General features: G+C 42.0%; 1 long non-coding RNA gene across 2 annotated transcripts; it reads right to left on the reverse strand.

The window, feature by feature from the left end:
- Positions 1 to 1,497: 1,497 nt before the first annotated feature.
- LOC125960464 (uncharacterized) lies at positions 1,498 to 20,043 on the reverse strand. Of its 2 annotated transcripts, none has more exons than XR_007470133.1 (3): positions 19,904 to 20,043; positions 5,872 to 5,969; positions 1,498 to 3,275 (listed from the first exon to the last, which is right to left on the reverse strand). It is a non-coding gene; the product is annotated as an uncharacterized LOC125960464 (long non-coding RNA). The 2 variants fall into 2 exon arrangements; XR_007470132.1 differs by having other exon boundaries at positions 1,498 to 4,426.
- Positions 20,044 to 20,133: the final 90 nt, after the last annotated feature.

Below are 20,133 nucleotides of genomic sequence, written 5' to 3' on the forward strand. Positions count from 1 at the left end.
AATGTTCACACACAACCCTTATGTTGATGTCTCTCTAGGAAGTTTGGTTGTCTGAAGTGCATTTGCTAGTAGATTTCTTAGGAAAGACTCATGGGAACAATACTCCCCGAGTTCCTCCATATTGGTAACAATTTGTCTGTGGCCATTATAGTTGAAGGTTAGTTTGCTTTGGCTCACATGTACTTTTCTTGAATATTTAAAATATGTCAACTTCATTTTTTTCTTACATAAAGCACTGCTGTCAGAAAGTCTCATAATCATCTAACTTGTCACTTATGAATCATACTCTTTTTGTCTGGTCATGGATTTTTTTTTTCCTATAAGTCTAGTAATTTTATTAGAATATGTCTTGGTGTTGGTCATTCTAGGTCAATGTTTTTAAGTATCTTCTATATTCTTTTAATATGTAGTTTTGAAATTTTTAATTTTAGGAAAAGTTTTCTTGAGTAGTATTTGGTGTTTTTTTTCTGTCCCCTTGCTTTGTTTTTCTTTTTCAGAGATTTCTATTAACCTGTTAGTGGGGTCCATGAAGACACTCAAAGAAAGTTACCTAAGGATAATTGGAGATGAGGCCTTTGGCAGGTGATTGGGTCATTAGGGTGGAGCCCTCATGATGAGATTAGTGCCCTTATAAGAAGAGACAGGAGAGACTTTGCTTCCTCTCTCTCAGCCATGTGAGGATACAGGGAGAAGGTGGCTGTCTATAAGCCAGGAAGTGGGTCCTCCTCAAACACTGGATCTACAAAGCCTTGATCTTAGACTCACCCTCTAGAACGATGAGAAATAAATGGTTGTCATTTAAGCCAAAAAAAATAAATAAATAAAAGACAATATGAGCCAAGGATTGTATAATATCTTCCTTTTCCGTCTTTAATATTATCATTTTCTCTTAAATCCTCTTAACTTCATTTCTTTTTACTTTAAAAATTTACCTCTTTTTCATCTTTTTTTAAGGCATTATTTATTGTGTTTATTTTCTCATCATGTTCCTCATAGTTTAGTCTTTTTTTTTTTTTTTTGGTCTCTCTGTGTGGCTTGCAAGATCTTAGTTCCCCGACCAGGGATTGAACCCAGGCCCTCAGCAGTGAAAGCGCAGAATCCTAACCCCTGGACCGCCAGGGAATTCCCTAGTCTTCATTTCTAAAATGTTTTTTCTTTTACTCTAATTTTTCCTCGAGTTCTACCACTTTAAGCATTTTTGATGTTGTTAATTTCATCCATTTTGTGTGCCTATTTCTCTGGCATGCTTTCTTTGTCTGTAGGGATGCTTTTCTGTTTCTGATTCTCTTTTTTCTAATAGAAATTTTGTATAGGATTTAACTTGTTACTTTCTGTTGCTCATTTTTACCTGAATTTAATATTTTGAAGGATTTGTTCAGATAGCTTTCCTATCTAGACAGAGCTCCCTCTTCTGCTGCTTTGAGTAGTGTTCAGAAATATAGTGGCTTGCTGTCTGAGATTTCCAGCTTCGTACCGCACCCTACTTTTCTCCGGACCTTCTCTTCCTTTGTCTCTGTTGTCCCTGTCCTGCTCAACTTTGATTCCTCTCTCATCAGTCTTTCTTCAGTATGGGGCCTATCCTGAAAGGAAGCCCTGGATAGTCAGTTTGGAGAGTTCAAAGGGGGTGAAGTTACTCCAAACTCTTCAGTCCTTACTGACATGCACAGGCCCTTGTCTTTGCCCGCCACTGGGGGGGTGCAAAACCTCTCTCTGTTTCAGCTGCCATTGTCAGATTGGCCTGCCAGGCTTTCTGTTTGGAGCTTCTCCTGTTCTCATATTCTCTGACACCCCGGTTGCTTCCTCAGCTCTCTCCTGCATAGACACCCATAACAAGCAGGTCCTGTGACTTTCGGTGTTCATTCTCATTGCTTGTATTTTGGGGTTTGTGGGGATACCTTGTTATCTAATTTTTTTTATAAATGTTGCCCATGGGACTTCCCTGGTGGTGCAGTGGTTAAGAATCCGCCTGCCAATGCAGGGGACACAGGTTCGAGCCCTGGTGGGGGAAGATCCCATATGCTGCGGAGCAACTAAGCTCATGTGCCACAACTACTGAGCCTGCGCTCTAGAGCCCGGGAGCCACAACTGTTGAAGCCCTCACGCCTAGAGCCCGTGATCCGCAATAAGAAGCCCGCGAACCGCAAGGAAGAGTAGCCCCCGCTCGTGGCAACTAGAGAAAGACCGCACGCAGCAACAAACACCAAACGCAGCCAAAAATAAATAAAAATACAAATAAATAAGTTTATATATTAAAAAAGAAGAATGTAAGTTCCATGAGAGCTCAGGAACAGCACCTGGCAATATAGTTGGGGCTCAGTAAATATTTGGTGAAAGAAAAATGTTCCACAAAAAGCAGCTTATTTTGAGGTTGAGAGAAAAGGGTCAGTTTATGGCAGATACACAAAGCGGGATAGAGAAGTGGTAAGAGATAAGGCTGGAGGATTGGACCACATCAGTGTAGGGCCTTGTAAGCCAAGTAAGGAGTTTGCCCTTTATCCTGAAGGCAATGAAAATCCTTTAAAAGATTTTAAGCAAGGGAGTGGTCTGATGAAATTTCTGGGTTTTTTAATACAGATTTTTACATTTTAATACATTTATATATTTATTTTTGGCTGCCTTGGGTCTTCGTTGCTGTGCACGGGCTTTCTCTAGTTGCGGCGAGCAGGGGTTACTCTTCGTTGTGGTGCGCGGGCTTCTCATTGCAGTGGCTTCTCTTGTTGTGGAGCATGGGCTCTAGGTGCGTGAGCTTCAGTAGTTGTGGCACGCGGGCTCAGTAGTAGTGGCACATGGGCTTAGTTGCTCATCAGCATGTGCGATCTTCCTGGACCAGGGATTGAAACTGTCCCCTGCATTGGCAGGCGGGTTCTTAACCACTGCGCCACCAGGGAAGTCCCAAATTTCTGGTTCTTTTTGTTGTTTTTTTTTTTAACATCACAAACTTCAGTAAGGAGAATGGATTGTGGGAGACAAAACTGGAGACAAGATTAGAATCCATGGGACTAGTCCAGCATTTGAATATAAATGATGAATAAAAAACTGAATATAGTGATCTGATTTTCAGATAGCTTGCCCAGTGGAAAACATAATCAGAATCCAAAAGGCAATAGAATGGCCAGAAGAAGGATGAATCTCACAGAGATGATAATTAGCCAAGATAAATGAAAGCTCATTCGTTCAGGCCCCCAATTCATAACTGATGAACAAGGATAGGCTGGTTTAATAACAGCTTGTCGAAGATAAATATTATGTGATATCACATACGTGGAATCTAAAAACTAATACAAATGAACTTATTTACAAAACAGAAACACTCACTGACATAGAAAACAAACTTATTCCAAAGGGGAAAGTGGGAGAGGGATAAATGAGGAGTATGGGATTAACAGATACATAGCGCTATATACAAAATAATCAATAAGGATTTATTTTATAGCACACGGAACTATATTCAATATCTTATAATAACCTATAATGGAAAAGAATCTGAAAAAGAATATATATATGTATAACTAAAACATTTTGCTGTACACATGAAATTAACACAGTATTATAAATCAACTATAGTCCAATTAAGAAAAAATAATAGCTTGTGTAACAGCAACACTATATGAAGTGACACTATGATGAAACTAACCAAAAATGTTAGTTTACTTTTTTAAAAAACAAAAGTATTTTGTTTTTAAAATTCACATTGAGATATAATTCACGTATGATATAATTAACTCATTAAAAGTGTACAATTCAGTGGTTTTTAGTATATTCACAGATATGTGCAACCATCACTACAGTCAATTTTAGAACATTTCCATCACCTCAAAAAGAAACCTCATACCTATTCGCTATCATCCTCCTACCCCCAGTCATCCCTTTCCTAGCCCTAAGCAACCACTAATCTACTTTCTGTCTCTATAGATTACCCTTTTCAGGACTTTCATAAAAATATAATTATATAATATGTGGGCTTTTCTGACTGGCTTCTTTCATTTAGCATAATGTTTTCAAGGTTCATTGAAGTTGTAGCATTTATAAATACTCCATTCTTTTTATGGGCAAATAATATTCAATTGTGTGGATACACCACATTTGGTTTATCCATTTTCTGTTGATAGACATTTGGGTTGTTTCCATTGTAGGGTAGGCAGAAATTTACCTCTATCCATCTTAGGTCCTCAGCTAGGGCTCTTTAACAGAAAGATGGATTAACGAGAGAAAAACAAACAAGTTTATTAACACATGCAGTGCATATCACACATGAGAAACTTCAACGAAGAGTAACTCGAAGCAATGACTTAGAACTCTGGCTAATATGGCATCTTCAAGAAAAAAACAATAAATTTGTGGAGAAATGATAGGACAAAGGAAAAGGGTTTTATAATGAGAACCTGCTGTATAGCACAGGGAACGCTCCTTAATGCTCTGTGGTGACCTAAATGGGAAGGAAATCCAAAAACGAGGGGATGTATGTATACATATAGCTGATTCACTTAACATTGTAAACATTATAGCTGACTAACACAACATTGTAAAGCAACTCTACCCCTAATTAAAAATATATAAATAAATAAAGGAAAAGGGTTTTAGGCTTCTAAGGGTGGCCAACTGTGGGAAGATAAATATATGCGAGGAAACTAATGGAGTGAGGTTTGTTTGCAGATTTCTCTGGTGCTCTCTCTGGGCTGATAAGCGTCTAGAGTGTCTCTAGTAAAGGAGAATTTATATCCTGCCTTCAGGCAGAAAAGGAGGAGTGTAGAGAGAGAAAGCTTTTTCTGTGTTTGCTTTATTCTTTTTTTTTTTTTTAATATTTATTTATTTATTTGGCTGTGCCGGGTCTTAGTTGCGGCATGTGGGATATAGTTCCCTGACCAGGGATCAAACCCAGGCCCCCTGCATTGGGAGCACGGAGTCTTAGCCACTCGACCACCAGGGAAGTTTCTGTGTTTGCTTTTTTTAATTGCCTTCAGCTCAAAATAATTTTTTTTGTCAAAGAGGCATATTTTGAGATGATATATTCTGATTTCCTTCACCATCTTTTGGCTAGTATAAATAATGCTGTAATAAATATTCATGTACAAGTTTTGGTGGGAACATATGTTTTCATTTCTCTTGGGTATATAACCAGAAATGGAATTGCTGGGTCATTTAATTTAGGCTTTGGCTCCATTAATAGACATAGTGTTCAGGATGTGCTAAGTGATAACCCCATCTGTCATCTGATATTCAGTCTTGGGCTACACACTTTAACAAACTGGACCACGTACAACCAAGAGAGACAGGGGCAATAAAGAAGAGATTGTTAAGCGAGTCACTTGAAGAACAGTGGGAAGACCTGGAGACATTTGGCTGGAGAAAAGAAAACGAAAGGGGAAAAGAGAGACATCGTCAAATATCTGAAGAGTTGTGACATAGAAGAGGGATTAACCAGAGGATAGAATGAGGCCTACTTGATAGAAGTTACAGAGAAATATAATTGGTCTGATGATTTTCCTTCCTTCCTTTCTTCTTTCCTTCTTTCCTTTCCAATTATTTTATTTTTTGACTATATAAAACATGAACAAAACAGAAAGTACAAAAGGATATACAAGTGATGTCTTGCATTCAGTTCCCCTTCTTATAGGCAGTTTCTTGCATATCCTTCAAGATATACTTTAAACATATGTAAACAGATTTTTTACATATATATATATATATATATATATATATATATATATACACATATATATTTTTTTTTAGCTGTGCCACACGGCATGCAGGATCTTCCCTGACCAGGGATCTTCCCCATGCCCCCTACATTGGGAGCATGGAGCCTTAACCACTGGACCGCCAGGGAAGTCCAGATTTTTTACTTTTTAAAAAGAAATTTTGGGGAATTACCTGGTGGTCCAGTGGTTAGGACTCAGCGCTTTCACTGCTGGGGCCCAGGTTCCATCCCTGGTTGGGGAACGAAGATCCTGAAAGCCGGTGTGGTGTGGCTAAAAAAAAAAAGAGAAAGAAATTTTGTGGTTTTATTATTATTTTTTTATTATTATTATTTTTTTTTGTGGTACGCGGGCCTCTCACTGTTGTGGCCTCTCCCGTTGCGGAGCACAGGCTCCGGACGCGCAGGCTCAGCGGCCATGGCTCACGGGCCCAGCCGCTCCGTGGCATGTGGGATCTTCCCGTGCCCCTGCATTGGCAGGAGGACTCTCAACCACTGCGCCACCAGGGAAGCCCAAATTTTGTGCTTTTAGAGAGAGTAAAAACATTTCTAACTCTCATAGTGGCCCAACCCTGTAATGACTGTCTAAGGCATTCCCTATCCTGGGGCTATTTGGGGAAAATTGGCAAACAATCATCCTTTAATCTTCTGGGGTATCCTTCTCTTGCAGTTTATTTGTTGGAGAAACTTGGATTGTTGTCCTATAAAATTTCCTGCATTCTGAATTTTGCTGACTGTGTGGTATCTTTCCTTTGGCCTATGAATTTGTTGTAAATTGGTATTGGATTGAGAGGCTGATCAGATTCAGATTTGATTATTTTGGTAAGACTCCTTCATAGATGATAGTGAGTTCTTCCATCAGGAGGCATATAATATCTGGTTACCTCTTTTTGTGATGTTAGCAACTGTTGTTGCTCAAGGCTTAAATCCATACATTCATTAGGAGTTGCAAAATGGTGATATTATAATATCCCTTCTTCATTTATTGGCTGGCGTATTCTGTTAATGAGAAACTTCCCCTCAGAGTAGTAGTAGGCTACTCTGATGTATAGTTCATATAGGAAAGGCAAGATAAATGTTTGATACTTGATCAAAAGTTTTTAAAATAATGGGTTGGTTCCCTCTTATCTTCCAATGATGACTACTTCATATTTCTTAAAAGAACATTATGAATTCATGGATTTATTTCTATTTAATGTGCTCTAACCCATTGTGGTTATTATCCTAGTTACACTGAGATGGTTACATTGGGATTCTCTTCAGGTTGGCTCTTGAGTTCTTCTGATATAACGTTAGTAGTCTTTGATAGCTTCTCCCATTGTCTCTTCAATCCATTATAAATCAAGTTTAATCCACACCATTTGAGAGAAATTTGTTAAAGTCTTCAAAAACCTCCATATGTGATCAAATCTCTGGCCAGTTCTCAATCCTCACCCTTCTTGCCCTCCCAGCAGTATTTGTCCCTGCTTATTAAAAGTCTTTCTTTGCTTTTCTTCTGAGACACTCTTCTCTCTTGGTTTTCCTCCTACTTCATGGACACATTTGCTCTCTGTCTTCTTTGAGGGATCTTCCCCACTTCCTAACCTAGGGAGTGAGAGTAGACAGTGAAACAGTTCAAGGACTGAGCCCTAAGACCCTTCACCATTTAGAGATCAAAAAGAAGAGGAAGATATAGCAAAGGAAGAGCAAACTAAACCTAAAGCTAGCACAAAGAAGGAAATAATAAAGATTAGAGCAGAGGTAAATGAAATAGAGAATAGAAAAATAATAGAGAGGGACTTCCCTGGTGGTCCAGTGGTTAAGAATCCGCCTTCCAATGCAGGGGATGTAGGTAAGATTCCACAGGCTGTGGGGCAACTAAGGGCACACGCTCTAGAGCCTGTGGGCCACAGCTAGAGAGCCTGCGAGCTCTGGAGCCCCTGTGCCACAACTAGAGAGAAGCTCGCATGCCGCAATGAAGATCCCACGTGCTGCAAGACCCAATGCAGCCAAATAGATAAATAAATAAATACTTCTTTTTATTTTATTTATTTATTTTTCTGCGGTATGCGGGCCTCTCATTGTTGTGGCCTCTCCCGTTGCGGAGCACAGGCTCCGGACACGCAGGCTCAGCGGCCATGGTTCACGGGCCTAGCCGCTGCGTGGCATGTGGGATCTTCCCGTGCCCCTGCATCGGCAGGCGAACTCTCAACCACTGCGCCACCAGGGAAGCCCAATAAATACTTCTTTTTTTAAAAAAAGAAAAATAATGTAGAGAATAAGTGAATCCCAAAGTTAATTATTTGAAAAGAACAAAATTGACAAACCTTTAACTAGTCTAAGAAAAAGAGAGAGAGACACAAATAACTAAAATCAGAAATAAAAGTGGAGCCATTACTACCAACCTTACAGAAATAAAAGGACTGTAAGAGAATACTGTGAACAATTGTACACCAACAAATTAGATTACCTAGATGAAATGAGCAAATCCATGGAACACAGGAATTACCAAAACTGACCCAAGAAGAAATAAAAAGTCTGAACCTACCCATAACAAGTAGAGATATTGAATCAGTAACCAAAACCCTCCCAACTGAAAAAATGTCCAGGACTAGGCTTCACTGGTAAAATCTACCAAACATTTTAAAAACTGACATCAATGCTTCTCAAACTCTTAAGAAGAGAAGGAAGAAGAAAAAGGAGAAGGTGAGAGAAGAAGAAAATCCCTAACTCATTCTGTGAGGCCAACATTACCCCAGTACCAAAGCCAGAAAAAGACATCACAAGAAAAGAAAATTACAATCAGGGTCATTCCGTTCATTCAAAATATTGTACAACCACCACCTCTATGTAGTTCTAAAACGTTTTCATCACCCCCAAATAAAACCCCATATCTGTAAGCAGTTACTCCCTGTACCACTCTATCCCTAGCCCTGGCAACCCCAATCTTTCCGTTTTTATGGATTTATCTATTCTGGATAATTTATATAAAAGGGATCAAACAATACGATCTTTTAAGCAGGCTTTCTTTCACTTAGCATAATGTTTGCAAGGTTGTTTTTGTTTGCTTGTTTGTTTGTTTTTGGCGGCACCATACGGCATGCAGGAATCTTAGTTCCCCCAACCAGGGATCAAACCGAAGCCGGGACTTCCCTGATGGCACAGTGGCCAATGCAGGGTACACAGGTTCGAGCCCTGGTCGGGAAAGATCCCACATGCTGCGGAGCAACTAAGCCCGTGCACCACAACTACTGAGCCTGTGCTCTACAGCCTGCAAGCCACAACTACTGAAGCCCGCGCGCCTAGAGCCCGTGCTCCGCAACAACAGAAGCCACGGCAATGAGAAGCCTGCGCACCGCAACGAAGAGTAGCCCCTCCTCGCCACAACTAGAAAAAGCCTGAGTGCAGCAACAAAGACCCAATGCAGCCTAAAATCAATCAATCAATCAATCAATCAATAAAACGTTGTTCTCTCTTAAAAAAAAGACGGCTTCCCTGGTGGCGCAGTGGTTGAGAGTCCGTCTGCCGATGCAGGGCACATGGGTTCGTGCCCTGGTCCGGGAAGATCCCACATGCCGCGGAGCCGCTGGGCCCGTGAGCCATGGCCGCTGAGCCTGTGCGTCCGGAGCCTGTGCTCCGCGACGGGAGAGGCCACGACAGTGAGAGGCCCGCGTACCACAAAAAAAAAAAAAAAAAGAAAGAAAGAAAGAAACCGAACCCGTGCCCCCTGCAGTGGGAGCATGGAGTCTGAACCACTGGACCACCAGGAAAGCCCCCAATGTTTTCAAGGTTTGTATCATTAGGTATGATATTTGCTGTAGATTTTTGGTAAGCACCCTCTATCAAATTTTTTAAAGTTCTTATCTATTCCTAGTTTGTTAATTTTTTTAATTTCTAATTTTAAAATTTATTTTTTATATTTTGGCCACGCAGCCTGCAGGGTCTTAGTTCCCCGACCAGGGATCGAACCCGGGCCTCAGCAGTGAAAGCACCAAGTCCTAATCACTGGACTGCCAGGGAATTCCCATGTTTTTTCAAAAATCATCAATGGGTGTTACATTTTATCAAATAGTTTTTCTGCATTCATAGAGAGGATTACATGATTTTTCTCCTTTATACTGTTAATGTAGTAAATTATATTATTTGGTTTTCCAGTGTTAAACCACACTGGAATTACTGAAATAAACCCAACCTGACTACAATGTTTTATAATTTTAGCCTATCAATGGGTTCTGTTTGCTAATATTTTGAGTAGCTAATATTTTGCATCAAAGTTAATGAGAGATGGGCCTGTAATTTTCCTATTTCTTAATAAATTTGTTCAGGTTATATTGTCTCATAAAATGAATGGGAAATTGTTTCCTTTTTTCTATTATCTAGAAAAGTTTTTGTAAGATCGTCCCTAAATGGAATAATTCACTAGTACATCTATTGGGGTCTAGAATTTTCTTGTGGGAAAGTTTTTATATTATGTATTCAATTTCTTTAATAGATACAGAACCATTCAGAATTTTTTGTTACTTCTTTGATCAGTTTAGGTAAGTTTTGTTTTCCTAAGAATGTTTCTATTTCAACCAATTTTTAAAATTTAATAAAGTTACTTATAATATCCTCTTGTTATCTGTAGAATCTATAGGAAGTCTCCTTTTTTATTTCTGATATTGGAACAAACTTAGCTTTGTTGATCTTCAACACTGCATATTTATTTTGTATTTCGTTAGTTTCAGCTCTTTTTTTTTTTTAATTAATTTAGTTTATTCTTGACTGCGGTTGGGTCTTAGTTGCAGCACATGGGATCTTCGTTGTGGCATGTGGGATCTTTCATTGTGGCACGTGGGCTTCTCTCTAGTTGTGGCGTGAGGGTTTTCTCTCCCTAGTTTCGGCACCCGGGCTTCGTTGCCCAATGGCATATGGGATCTTAGTTCCCTGGCCAGGGATCGAACCCGCGTCCCTAGCATCGGAAGGCAGACACTTTACCACTGGAGCACCAGGGAAGTCCCAGTTTCAGCTCTTATCTTTATTATTTACTTTCCTCTACTTTCTTTGGGTTTTTTTCTCTTTTTCTGACTTCTCGAAATGGATGCCTATGGCTAGGGCCACCATACTGGACAACAAAGATCTAAAGGATGCAAAGGTAATGGTCCCCATTGTATCTTAATTTAATTCACCAATCTGGTCCCTGCAAAAAAAACAATAGATCCTGGAGGATTACAGTGAACTATTGCAAACTCAACCAACTACTTGCTCTAATTGCAGCTGCTTTGCCACATGTGGTATCATTGCTAGAACAGAAAAATAGCTAGGCCTCAACTACATGGTATGCAACCATTGCTCTGGCAAACACATTCTTTTCCATTCCTATCAGAAAGGAGAACAAAAATAGTTCACATTCACTTGGAAAAGGCAACAATATGCATTTACGGTCTTGCCCCAAGGTTATGTTAAATCTCCTGCCCTCTGTCAGAAAATAATCTAAAGAGACCTGACCAGCTGTACATCTCTCAGAACATCATTATACTGATCTGCTATATTGATAACATCATGTAAATTGGACTGGTTGAGCAGGAAGTGGCAAGTATGTCAGATGCCTTTTGGTAAGACACTTGCTCTCCAGAGGGTGAGATGCTAACTTTTTTCAGAGTTCCCTCCAGATTAGTTGCAGCATTGTGACTGCTCAGCTGTCCAACTTCTCCTTTCCAATCCTGTTTCCTTCCTTTCCTGCAAGTGTTGATCCCAAGAGCACTCACTAATAAACTGCCTGCCGTCTAATCTCCACTTTAGAATTAGCTTCTCTGGAAACTCAACCCATGATCAAGGGAAAAGCTTTACCAGGCAAAAATAAACCATAAGCAAATTGGGATTTTAATGTGATAAAATTCAAGGCAAATAATTATGGGACAAAAGAGAGAGTATTACATAACAATAAAATAAAGAGAACAAGAAAATATAGCCATCATAAATGTGTTTGCCAATGTAGCCTCAAAATATATAAATTTTAATAGTTAATTTTGGGTTTCCCTGGTGGCACAGTGGTTAAGAATCCACCTGCCAATGCAGGGGACACGGGTTCGAGCCCTGCTCGGGGAAGATCCTACATTCCGTGGAGCAACTAAGCCCATGCACCACAACTACTGAGCCTGTGCTCTAGAGCCTGGGAGCCACAACTACTGATCCCGGGTGCCACAACTACTGAAGCCTGCGCGGCTAGAGCCCGTGCTCTGCAACAAAAAAAGGCACCTCAGTGAGAAGCCCACACACCGCAGCGAAGAGTAGCCCTGCTTGCCGCAACTAGAGAAAGCCTGCATGCAGCAACGAAGACCCAATGCAGCCAAAAAATTAATTAGTTAATTAAAAAAAGACAAACAATAAGCAAAGATATAAATAAAAGATCTGAATAATACAATTAATAAGCTCAATATATTATATATGAAGAATTCTACATATAACAAATAGATAATACACTTTTTCTAGCACATGTGAAACATTTACAAAAAATGACTACAAAATTACAAAGGAAGGCTTAATATTACATTAAAAAAAATCAGTATCGGGCTTCCCTGGTGGCGCAGTGGTTGAGAGTCCGCCTGCCGATGCAGGGGACATGGGTTCGTGCCCCGGTCTGGGAAGATCCCACATGCCGCGGAGCGGCTGGGCCCGTGAGCCATGGCCCTTGAGCCTGCGCGTCTGGAGCCTGTGCTCCGCGGCGGGAGAGGCCACAGCAGTGAGAGGCCCGCATACCGCAAAAAAAAAAAAAAAAAAAAAAAAATCAGTATTACACAGCCTATGTTCTATGACTTTAATGCAATAACATGAGAAATTACTAAGCAAAGGATAACTTTTTAAAGTTGACAAATGTCTGGAAACTAAAAACATACTATTAGTAGTAAACTTTGGGTTAAAAAAGAGAAATTATGAAATACTTTAAATAAAAGTTTATCAAATAATCTAGGATACAACGAAAGCTTTAATTAGAGCTGTAGAATGTTAAATATACTTGAAAGAAAGCAAAAATTTTGGAAACTAATGAACAAAGCATTCAACTCAAGAATGAATCAACTATTAGAACTGGAGTTTTTAACATACCCTCTCAGACAAACAATAAGGTGAAATACAGAAAATCTGAAGGATATCGTTAAAAAGGTAAATCTGTGAGATATATGAAGATGAAATAAGAATAAAGAGGCGACTTCCTTGGTCCAGCTTTTAAGACTCCATGCTCCCAATGCACGGGGCCTGGGTTCGATCCCTGGTCGGGGAACCGGATCCCGCATGCCGCAACTACAGATCCTGCACGCGGCAATGAAGATCCAGCACATGGCAACTAAGACCCGGTGCAACCAAATAAATAAATAAATATTTTTAAAAAAGAATAAAGAGGATCATGTAATCAATGAACAAGAGAGGAAACAAAAAGAGAACTCTAGCTAGAATGATAAACAGGACCAAAAAAAAAAAAAATGCAGATAAGCAAATTACAGAATGAAAATGGAACACAGACTGCACAGATACAACACAAACACAATAGGTTTTTTTTTAATGTTAATTTAAATGTAGTTTTCCATTATGGCTTATCACAGGATATTGAATATAGTTCCCTATGCTATACAGTAGGACCTTGTAGTTTATCCAGCCTATATATAATAGTTTGCATTTGCTAATCCCACACTCCCAATCCTTCCCTCCCCCACCCCCCTCCTTGGCAACCACAAGTCTGTTCTCTATATTTGTGAGCCTGTTTTTGTTTCATAGATATGTTCATTTGTGTCATATTTTAGATTCCACATATAAGTGATATCATATGGTATTTGTCTTTCTCTTTCTGATTTCCTTCGCTTAGTATGATAATCTCTAGGTCTATCCATGTTGCTGCAAATGGCATTATTTCATTCTTTTTAATGGCTGAGTAATATTCCAGTGTATGTATATACCACCTCTTCTTTATCCATTCATCTGTCAATGGACATTTAGGTTATTTCCATGTTTTGGCTATTGTAAATAGTGCTGCTATGAGCATAGGGGTGCATGTATCTTTTTGAACTACAGTTTTATCTGGGTATGTGCCCAGGAGTGGGATTGCTGGATCATATGGCAATTCTAATTTTAGGTTTTTTTTAAATTAATTTTTATTGGAGTATAGTTGCTTTACAGTGCTGTGTTAGTTTCTACTGTACAGCTATACTTATACATATATCCCCACGTTTTTGGATTTCCTTCCCATTTAGGTCACCACAGAGCACTGAGTAGAGTTCCCTGAGCTATACATTAGGTTCTTACTAGTTATCTGTTTTATACATAGTATCAATAGTATATATATATGTCAATCCCAATCTCCCAATTCATCCCTTCCCACTTTCCTCCCTTGGTGTCCATATGCTTGTTCTCTACATCTGTGTCTCTATTTCTGCTTTGCAAATAAGATGATCTATGCCATTTTTCTAGATTCCACATATATGCGTTAATATATGATATTTGTTTTTCTCTTCCTGAATTACTTCACTCAGTATGACAGTCTCTAGGTCCATCCACATCTCTACAAATGACCCAATTTTATTCCTTTTTATGGCCGAGTAATATTCCATTGTATATATGTACCACATCTTTATCCATTCCTCTGCTGATGGACATTTAGGTTGCTTCGATGTCCTGGCTATTGTAAATCGTGCTGCAATGACATTGGGGTGCATGTGTCTTTTTGAATTATGGTTTTCTCAGGGTATATGCCCAGTAGTGGGATCGCTGGGTCATATGGTAGTTCTATTTTCGTTTTTTAAGGAACCTCCATACTGTTCTCCATAGTGGCTGCATTATTTTTAGTTCTTTGAGGAACCTCCATACTGTTTTCCATAATGGCTGTACCAATTACATTCCCACCAATAGTATAAGAGGGTTCCCTTTTCTCCACACCCTCTCCAAGCATTTATTATTGTAGACTTTTTTTTTTTTTTTTTTTTTGCGGTACGCGGGCCTCTCACTATTGTGGCCTCTCCCGTTGCGGAGCGCAGGCTCAGTGGCCATGGCTCACGGGCCTAGCCGCTCCGCGGCATGTGGGATCTTCCCGGACTGGGGCACGAACCTGTGTCCCCTGCATCGGCAGGCGGACTCTCAACCACTGCGCCACCAGGGAAGCTCTATTGTAGACTTTTTAATGATGGGCATTCTTACTGCTGTGAGGTGGTACCTCGTTGTTTTTATTTGCATTTCTCTAATAATTAGCATTTTTTCGTGTGCCTATTGGCCACCTGTATGTCTTCTTTGGAGAAATGTCTATTTAGGTCTTCTGGGGGAATTCCCTGGCGGTCCAGTGGTTAGGAGTCCGAGCTTTCATTGCCAAGGTCTAGGTTTGATCCCTGGTCAGGGAACTAAGTAAGATCCCATATGCCGCATGGCGCAGCCAAAAAAAAAAAAAAAAATTTAGGTCTTCTGCGCATTTTTTGATTGGGTTTTGATTGTTTTGTTTGTTGTTGTTGTTATTGAACTGTAGGAGTTGCTTGTATATTTTGGAAATTAAGCCCTTGTTGGTAGCATCGTTTGCAAATATTTTCTCCCAGTCCGTAGGTTGTGTTTTCGTTTTGTTTATGTTTTCCTTTGCTGTGCAAAAGCTTATAAGTTTGATCAGGTCCCATTTGTTTAATTTTACTTTTATTTCTATTGCCCTTGGAGACTGATCTAACAAAACATTGGTATGGGGACTTCCCTGGTGGCACAGTGGTTAAGAATCTGCCTGCCAATGCAGGGGACACGGGTTCGAGCCGTGGTCCAGGAAGATCCCACATGCCCAGGAGCAACTAAGCCTGTGTGCCACAACTACTGAGCCTGTGCTCTGGAGCCCTTCAGCCACAACTACTAAGCCTGTGTGCCGCAACTACTGAAGCCCACGCACCTAGAGCCCCTGCTCCGCAACGGAGAAGCCACCGCAATGAGAAGCCCAAGCACAAAGAGTAGCCCCCGCTCACCACAACTAGAGAAAACCCGTGTGCAGCAACAAAGACCCAACGCAGCCAAAAAAAAAAAAGCAACAATGGTATGATTTATATCAGAGAATGTTTTGCCTACGTTCTCTTCTAGGAGTTTTATGGTGTCATGTCATATTTAAGTCTTTAAGCCATTTTGAGTTTATTTTGACACAACAGTTTTTTAAAATTTTACTTACTAGATTACTGGTTTATTGTAAAAGGATACAACTCAGGGAGCAGCCTGATGGAAGAGATGTATAAGGCAAAGTATGTGGGAGTTTCCATGCCCTCTCCAGGTGCCACTCTCCCCACATGTCCACATGTTCACCAACTCAGAAGCTCCCACAACAGATTTTTTAAAAAATAATAACAATATTGGACTTCCCTGGAGGTCCAGTGGTTAAGACTTCTCGCTTGCACTGCAGGGGGCACAGGTTCGATCCCTGGTCTGGGTAATATTCCACATGCTGTTTGGCCAAAAAACAAAACAGAACAAAACCAACAAAACGATATTATTAATAACCATACACTAATGAATTTATAAGTCTAGGTGAAATGGATAAATTTCTGGGAAAATATAAATAGCAAAATGGATTGAGAAGGAATTTAAAACCAGCAAGCATTAAAGAAATGTAATGTTAATCAAAGGGACTTCCCTGGCAGTCCAGTGGTTAGGACTCCGTGCTTTCACTGCCATGGGCCCGGAGCAGCCATAAACAAACAAACAAATAAATAAATAAAGGTTTGAAAAATAAATAAATAAAATGTTAATCAAAGACTTTCCTGCCAAAAGTTTTGACCCAGGTGATTTTACAGATATGTTCTACTGATTTTCAAGAACAGTTTCTTACTACTTCATGCAAGTTTTTCAGAAACTAGAAAAGGAGTGTGCAGACAATTATTATTATTATTATTTTTGTTTTATTTTATTTTATTTTATTTGTTTTTTGCAGTACGCGGGCCTCTCACTGTTGTGGCCTCTCCCGTTGCGGAGCACAGGCTCCGGACGCGCAGGCTCAGCGGCCATGGCTCACGGGCCCAGCTGCTCCGCGGCATGTGGGATCTTCCCGGACCGGGGCACGAACCCACGTCCCCTGTATCGGCAGGCGGACTCTCAACCACTGTGCCACTAGGGAAGCCCTTTGTGTGTGTGTGTGTGTGTGTGTGTGTGTGTGTGTGTGGCAATGAGGTATTTTTAATTCATGGCAACTTGGAAATTTGAGTAATGTCAAGGACTTCCCTGGTGGTGCAGTGGTTAAGAATCTGCCTGCCAATGTAGGGGACACGGGTTCGAGTCCTGACTCGGGAAGATCCCACATGCCATGGAGAAACTAAGTCCGTGTGCCACAACTACTGAACCCACATACCACAACTATTGAAGCCTGTGTGCCTAAAGCCCGTGCTCCAGAGAAGCCACTGCAATGAGAAGCCTGCACTCAGCAAGGAAGAGCAGCCCCTGAGAGCCACAACTAGAGAAAGCCCTGCGGGCAGCAACGAAGACCCAACGCAGCCAAAAATAAATAAATAAAAATAACGTCAAGTATTGGCAAGAAGGTTGGGATATAGAAATCCCACTATTAATGGTGTGACATTCCAGAGACTGTGGAGCTCAATATGCAGAAGAAATTATCACAGAAACAAAGCAGACATGTGCGTACAAGGATATTTATTGCAGCATCGCTTGTGGTAGCAGGAAGCTGGAGGCAATCATTGGAGTAGTGAACAAATAAAGGATAGGGATTCCCACAATAGAGTATCTTGCAGCAGTTAGGAGCAAAGGACTAGAAGGCCACGAGGGGCGTGGTCAGAGAAAGTTTGTTTTGTTTTATTTTTTTAAGATGGTAGATATTACAGCACACTTGTATGCTAATAGGAATGATCTAGTAGAGAGAAAAATTGATAATACAGGAGAAAGGGGATAATACAGGAAAAAGACAAGAAGAAATGGACTGACGGGGCTTCCCTGGTGGCTCAGTGGTTAAGAATCCGCCTGCCGGTGCAGGGGACATGGGTTCAAGCTCTGGTCCCAGAAGATCCCACATGCCGCGGAGCAACTAAGTCTGTGCGCCACCACTACTGATCCTGCACTCTAGAGCCCGCGTGCCATAACTACTGAGTCCGTGTGCCACAACTACTGAAGCCCACGTGCCTACAGCCCAAGCTCCGGAACAAGAGAAGCCACAGCAATGAGAAGCCCGCGCACTGCAACAAAGTATAGCCCCCGCTCACCACAACTAAAGAAGGCCGGGTGCAGCAACGAAGACCCAATGCAGCCAAAAATAAATAAATAAATAAATTAATTAATTAAAGAAATGGACTGAGGTGTAGAACTGGAGGGTGGGGGTGAGGGTGGGGTGAGGGATGGGAATGGGAGAGTGACAGTTAGCTTAAATAGCAGCAATGACAATTCACTGTAACAAGATGGAAGTCAGAATACATAAGTGAGGATGGAGGTAATTTGGCCAGATTGGTGTGAGATAGATAAGGATGTCTTCTTTTGATTACTTTTCACAATAAAACAAGAACCAAAGGAAAAATAAAGGGATGCTGGATAACTGCAGAGAGCGTTTGTAAATAAAGCCTCCCTTCCTTCATTTATTGAGTCAGAGCAGCACCCAACAGAGATGGCCCCTTACTTGTCAGCTTTATCCAATGTTTACATCCCTGATGTTTAGCATAATGTATTGAAGAATGGATACCAGCAAGCCCACCTGGCTATCTAGTCGGGGAGGGGAGGGTTAGGGTTGGTGATAACAGGAAGAAATACAGCTAGCTTTCAGTAATGAAGACCTCCCTGTCTTTTCTCAGTAAATACAAACGACAACCTTTAAGTAAATATGACTGCTCTACAAACAAAGAAACTAAGGAGGGTTTCCTCCTTCAGAACCAGAGCCTGAAGACTAACTAAGTCAAGGTGGATGAGTGATAAAATGAAAGTCCCCTTAAGTGCTGTTAGCTCAGTTATCACGGCAGTTTGATTCTGAGCAGGGGAAGCTCCAGTCTCGGAGTGACAGACGAAATCCTAGCAAAAAACCGAAGTCCCTTCTTCTGATCACCTGATCATCTCAGCATTGTCACCGGGTGGATGACCTTGGAGTAGTCCTACATTTCCAGTTCTGTAAACTAGAGTGAAGTCCCCTAGGTCACATAATTTTTATGTTAAGTGAAACATTATCTAAGTTGAGGAAGCACTTGAAAACCACGTGGTATATGTATGTATGTGTTAATGTTGCTATTACTATTATGACTGTTATGTAAGTGGTCAGGGCAAGATCAACGCCCAGAGGGCAAAGGTAGCCTCCAGAGAGGTAGCCTCCCCAGAGAATGGGCCCTCTAGGATGAAGATCGATACAAAGCAAGTTTAAAGAATTTTAGCCAGTAATCTTTGCTCGGAGTGAGAGGTGGAATTTTTCTTAATCAAAGTTGAAATGTTCTCGAAGTCTTCAGGCTTGAAACTCCGGGGAAGATAATTAGGGTCTCTGGGCAAGATCCGGAATGCAACGCCGTGTGGGGCCTCACTGCTGCCGGTTGGGCACCAGGGGGTGCCCGTCGGATCCACTTGGAGTCTGGCTAGGTTTGGGGCAGCCCCTCGCTGTGCGCCCCACCGCCTCTGGCCAGAATCCTGGAGCTAGTGCTGGAGGTGCCCAGGGTTCATGCCTTTGGGGGACGCAGTCTCTAGTGCCCTCTCCGCGTCCCCCTCCTTCTCCTCTCCAGCGACAGCCCGGGCCCGGAAGGCCTGGGAAAGTGAGCGCCTGTGGTGGGAACGCTGGCCGCCCCGACGGCGCGGTCCGACCCCAGTGTGCAAGGGGAGGCAGCTGTTCTCCCAGGCGGCCTTGGGGGGCAGCAGAGGGGACGGCGACAGGTGCGGGAGCCCCTCCCGGAGTGGAAGTGAAAAGGCGGGCTTCGGGGTCTGTTCCCAGGCTGGAAGCCACCCCCGCCCCCCAACCAAATCCCCGGGAGAGGCCGGGCCGGCGCCGGGTCTGGAGGAGGAAGCGGCCGGAGACACTGCAATTTCACGCGGCCTCTGGGGCTCGGGTTCCTCGGCAGGGTGCATGAGTTATGGGGTTTCGAGGCGGTTCCGGGGAAACTGAGGTGGCCTGAGCGGGCGGCAAAAACACCCTCCCCCTCAAAAACACACTCGGAGAGAAGCATTCACATTCAGACGGAAAATCCCCCAAGTGACCCAACCGGCTAGGGGAGTTGAGTGATTTGGTTAGTGGGCGAGGCCAACTTGCAGGGGGGTCGGGCTTTGGAGCGCTCTCCCCACCCCCATTACCTTTCTCCTTTGGAAGCATTTGGGGGCGTTTGGAATCTTGGCCTCCCCTTACTTCAGCTCCCGGAGAAAAATTAGGGCGAGACCCGTCCCGGATCTGCGCGGCCAAGTTGCCGGGCACTGGGGCGTGGGGCGCGCTCGGGGCGGGCCGCAGAGGCTCCAGCAATCGCTACTCCAGCCTCGCGCCCGAGGGGGCGCGGCCGAGATTCACCCCCTCCCCCTGCGCTCCCTTG

Source organism: Orcinus orca, chromosome 11, assembly GCF_937001465.1.
Source record: "Orcinus orca chromosome 11, mOrcOrc1.1, whole genome shotgun sequence".
Lineage (NCBI taxonomy): Eukaryota > Metazoa > Chordata > Mammalia > Artiodactyla > Delphinidae > Orcinus > Orcinus orca.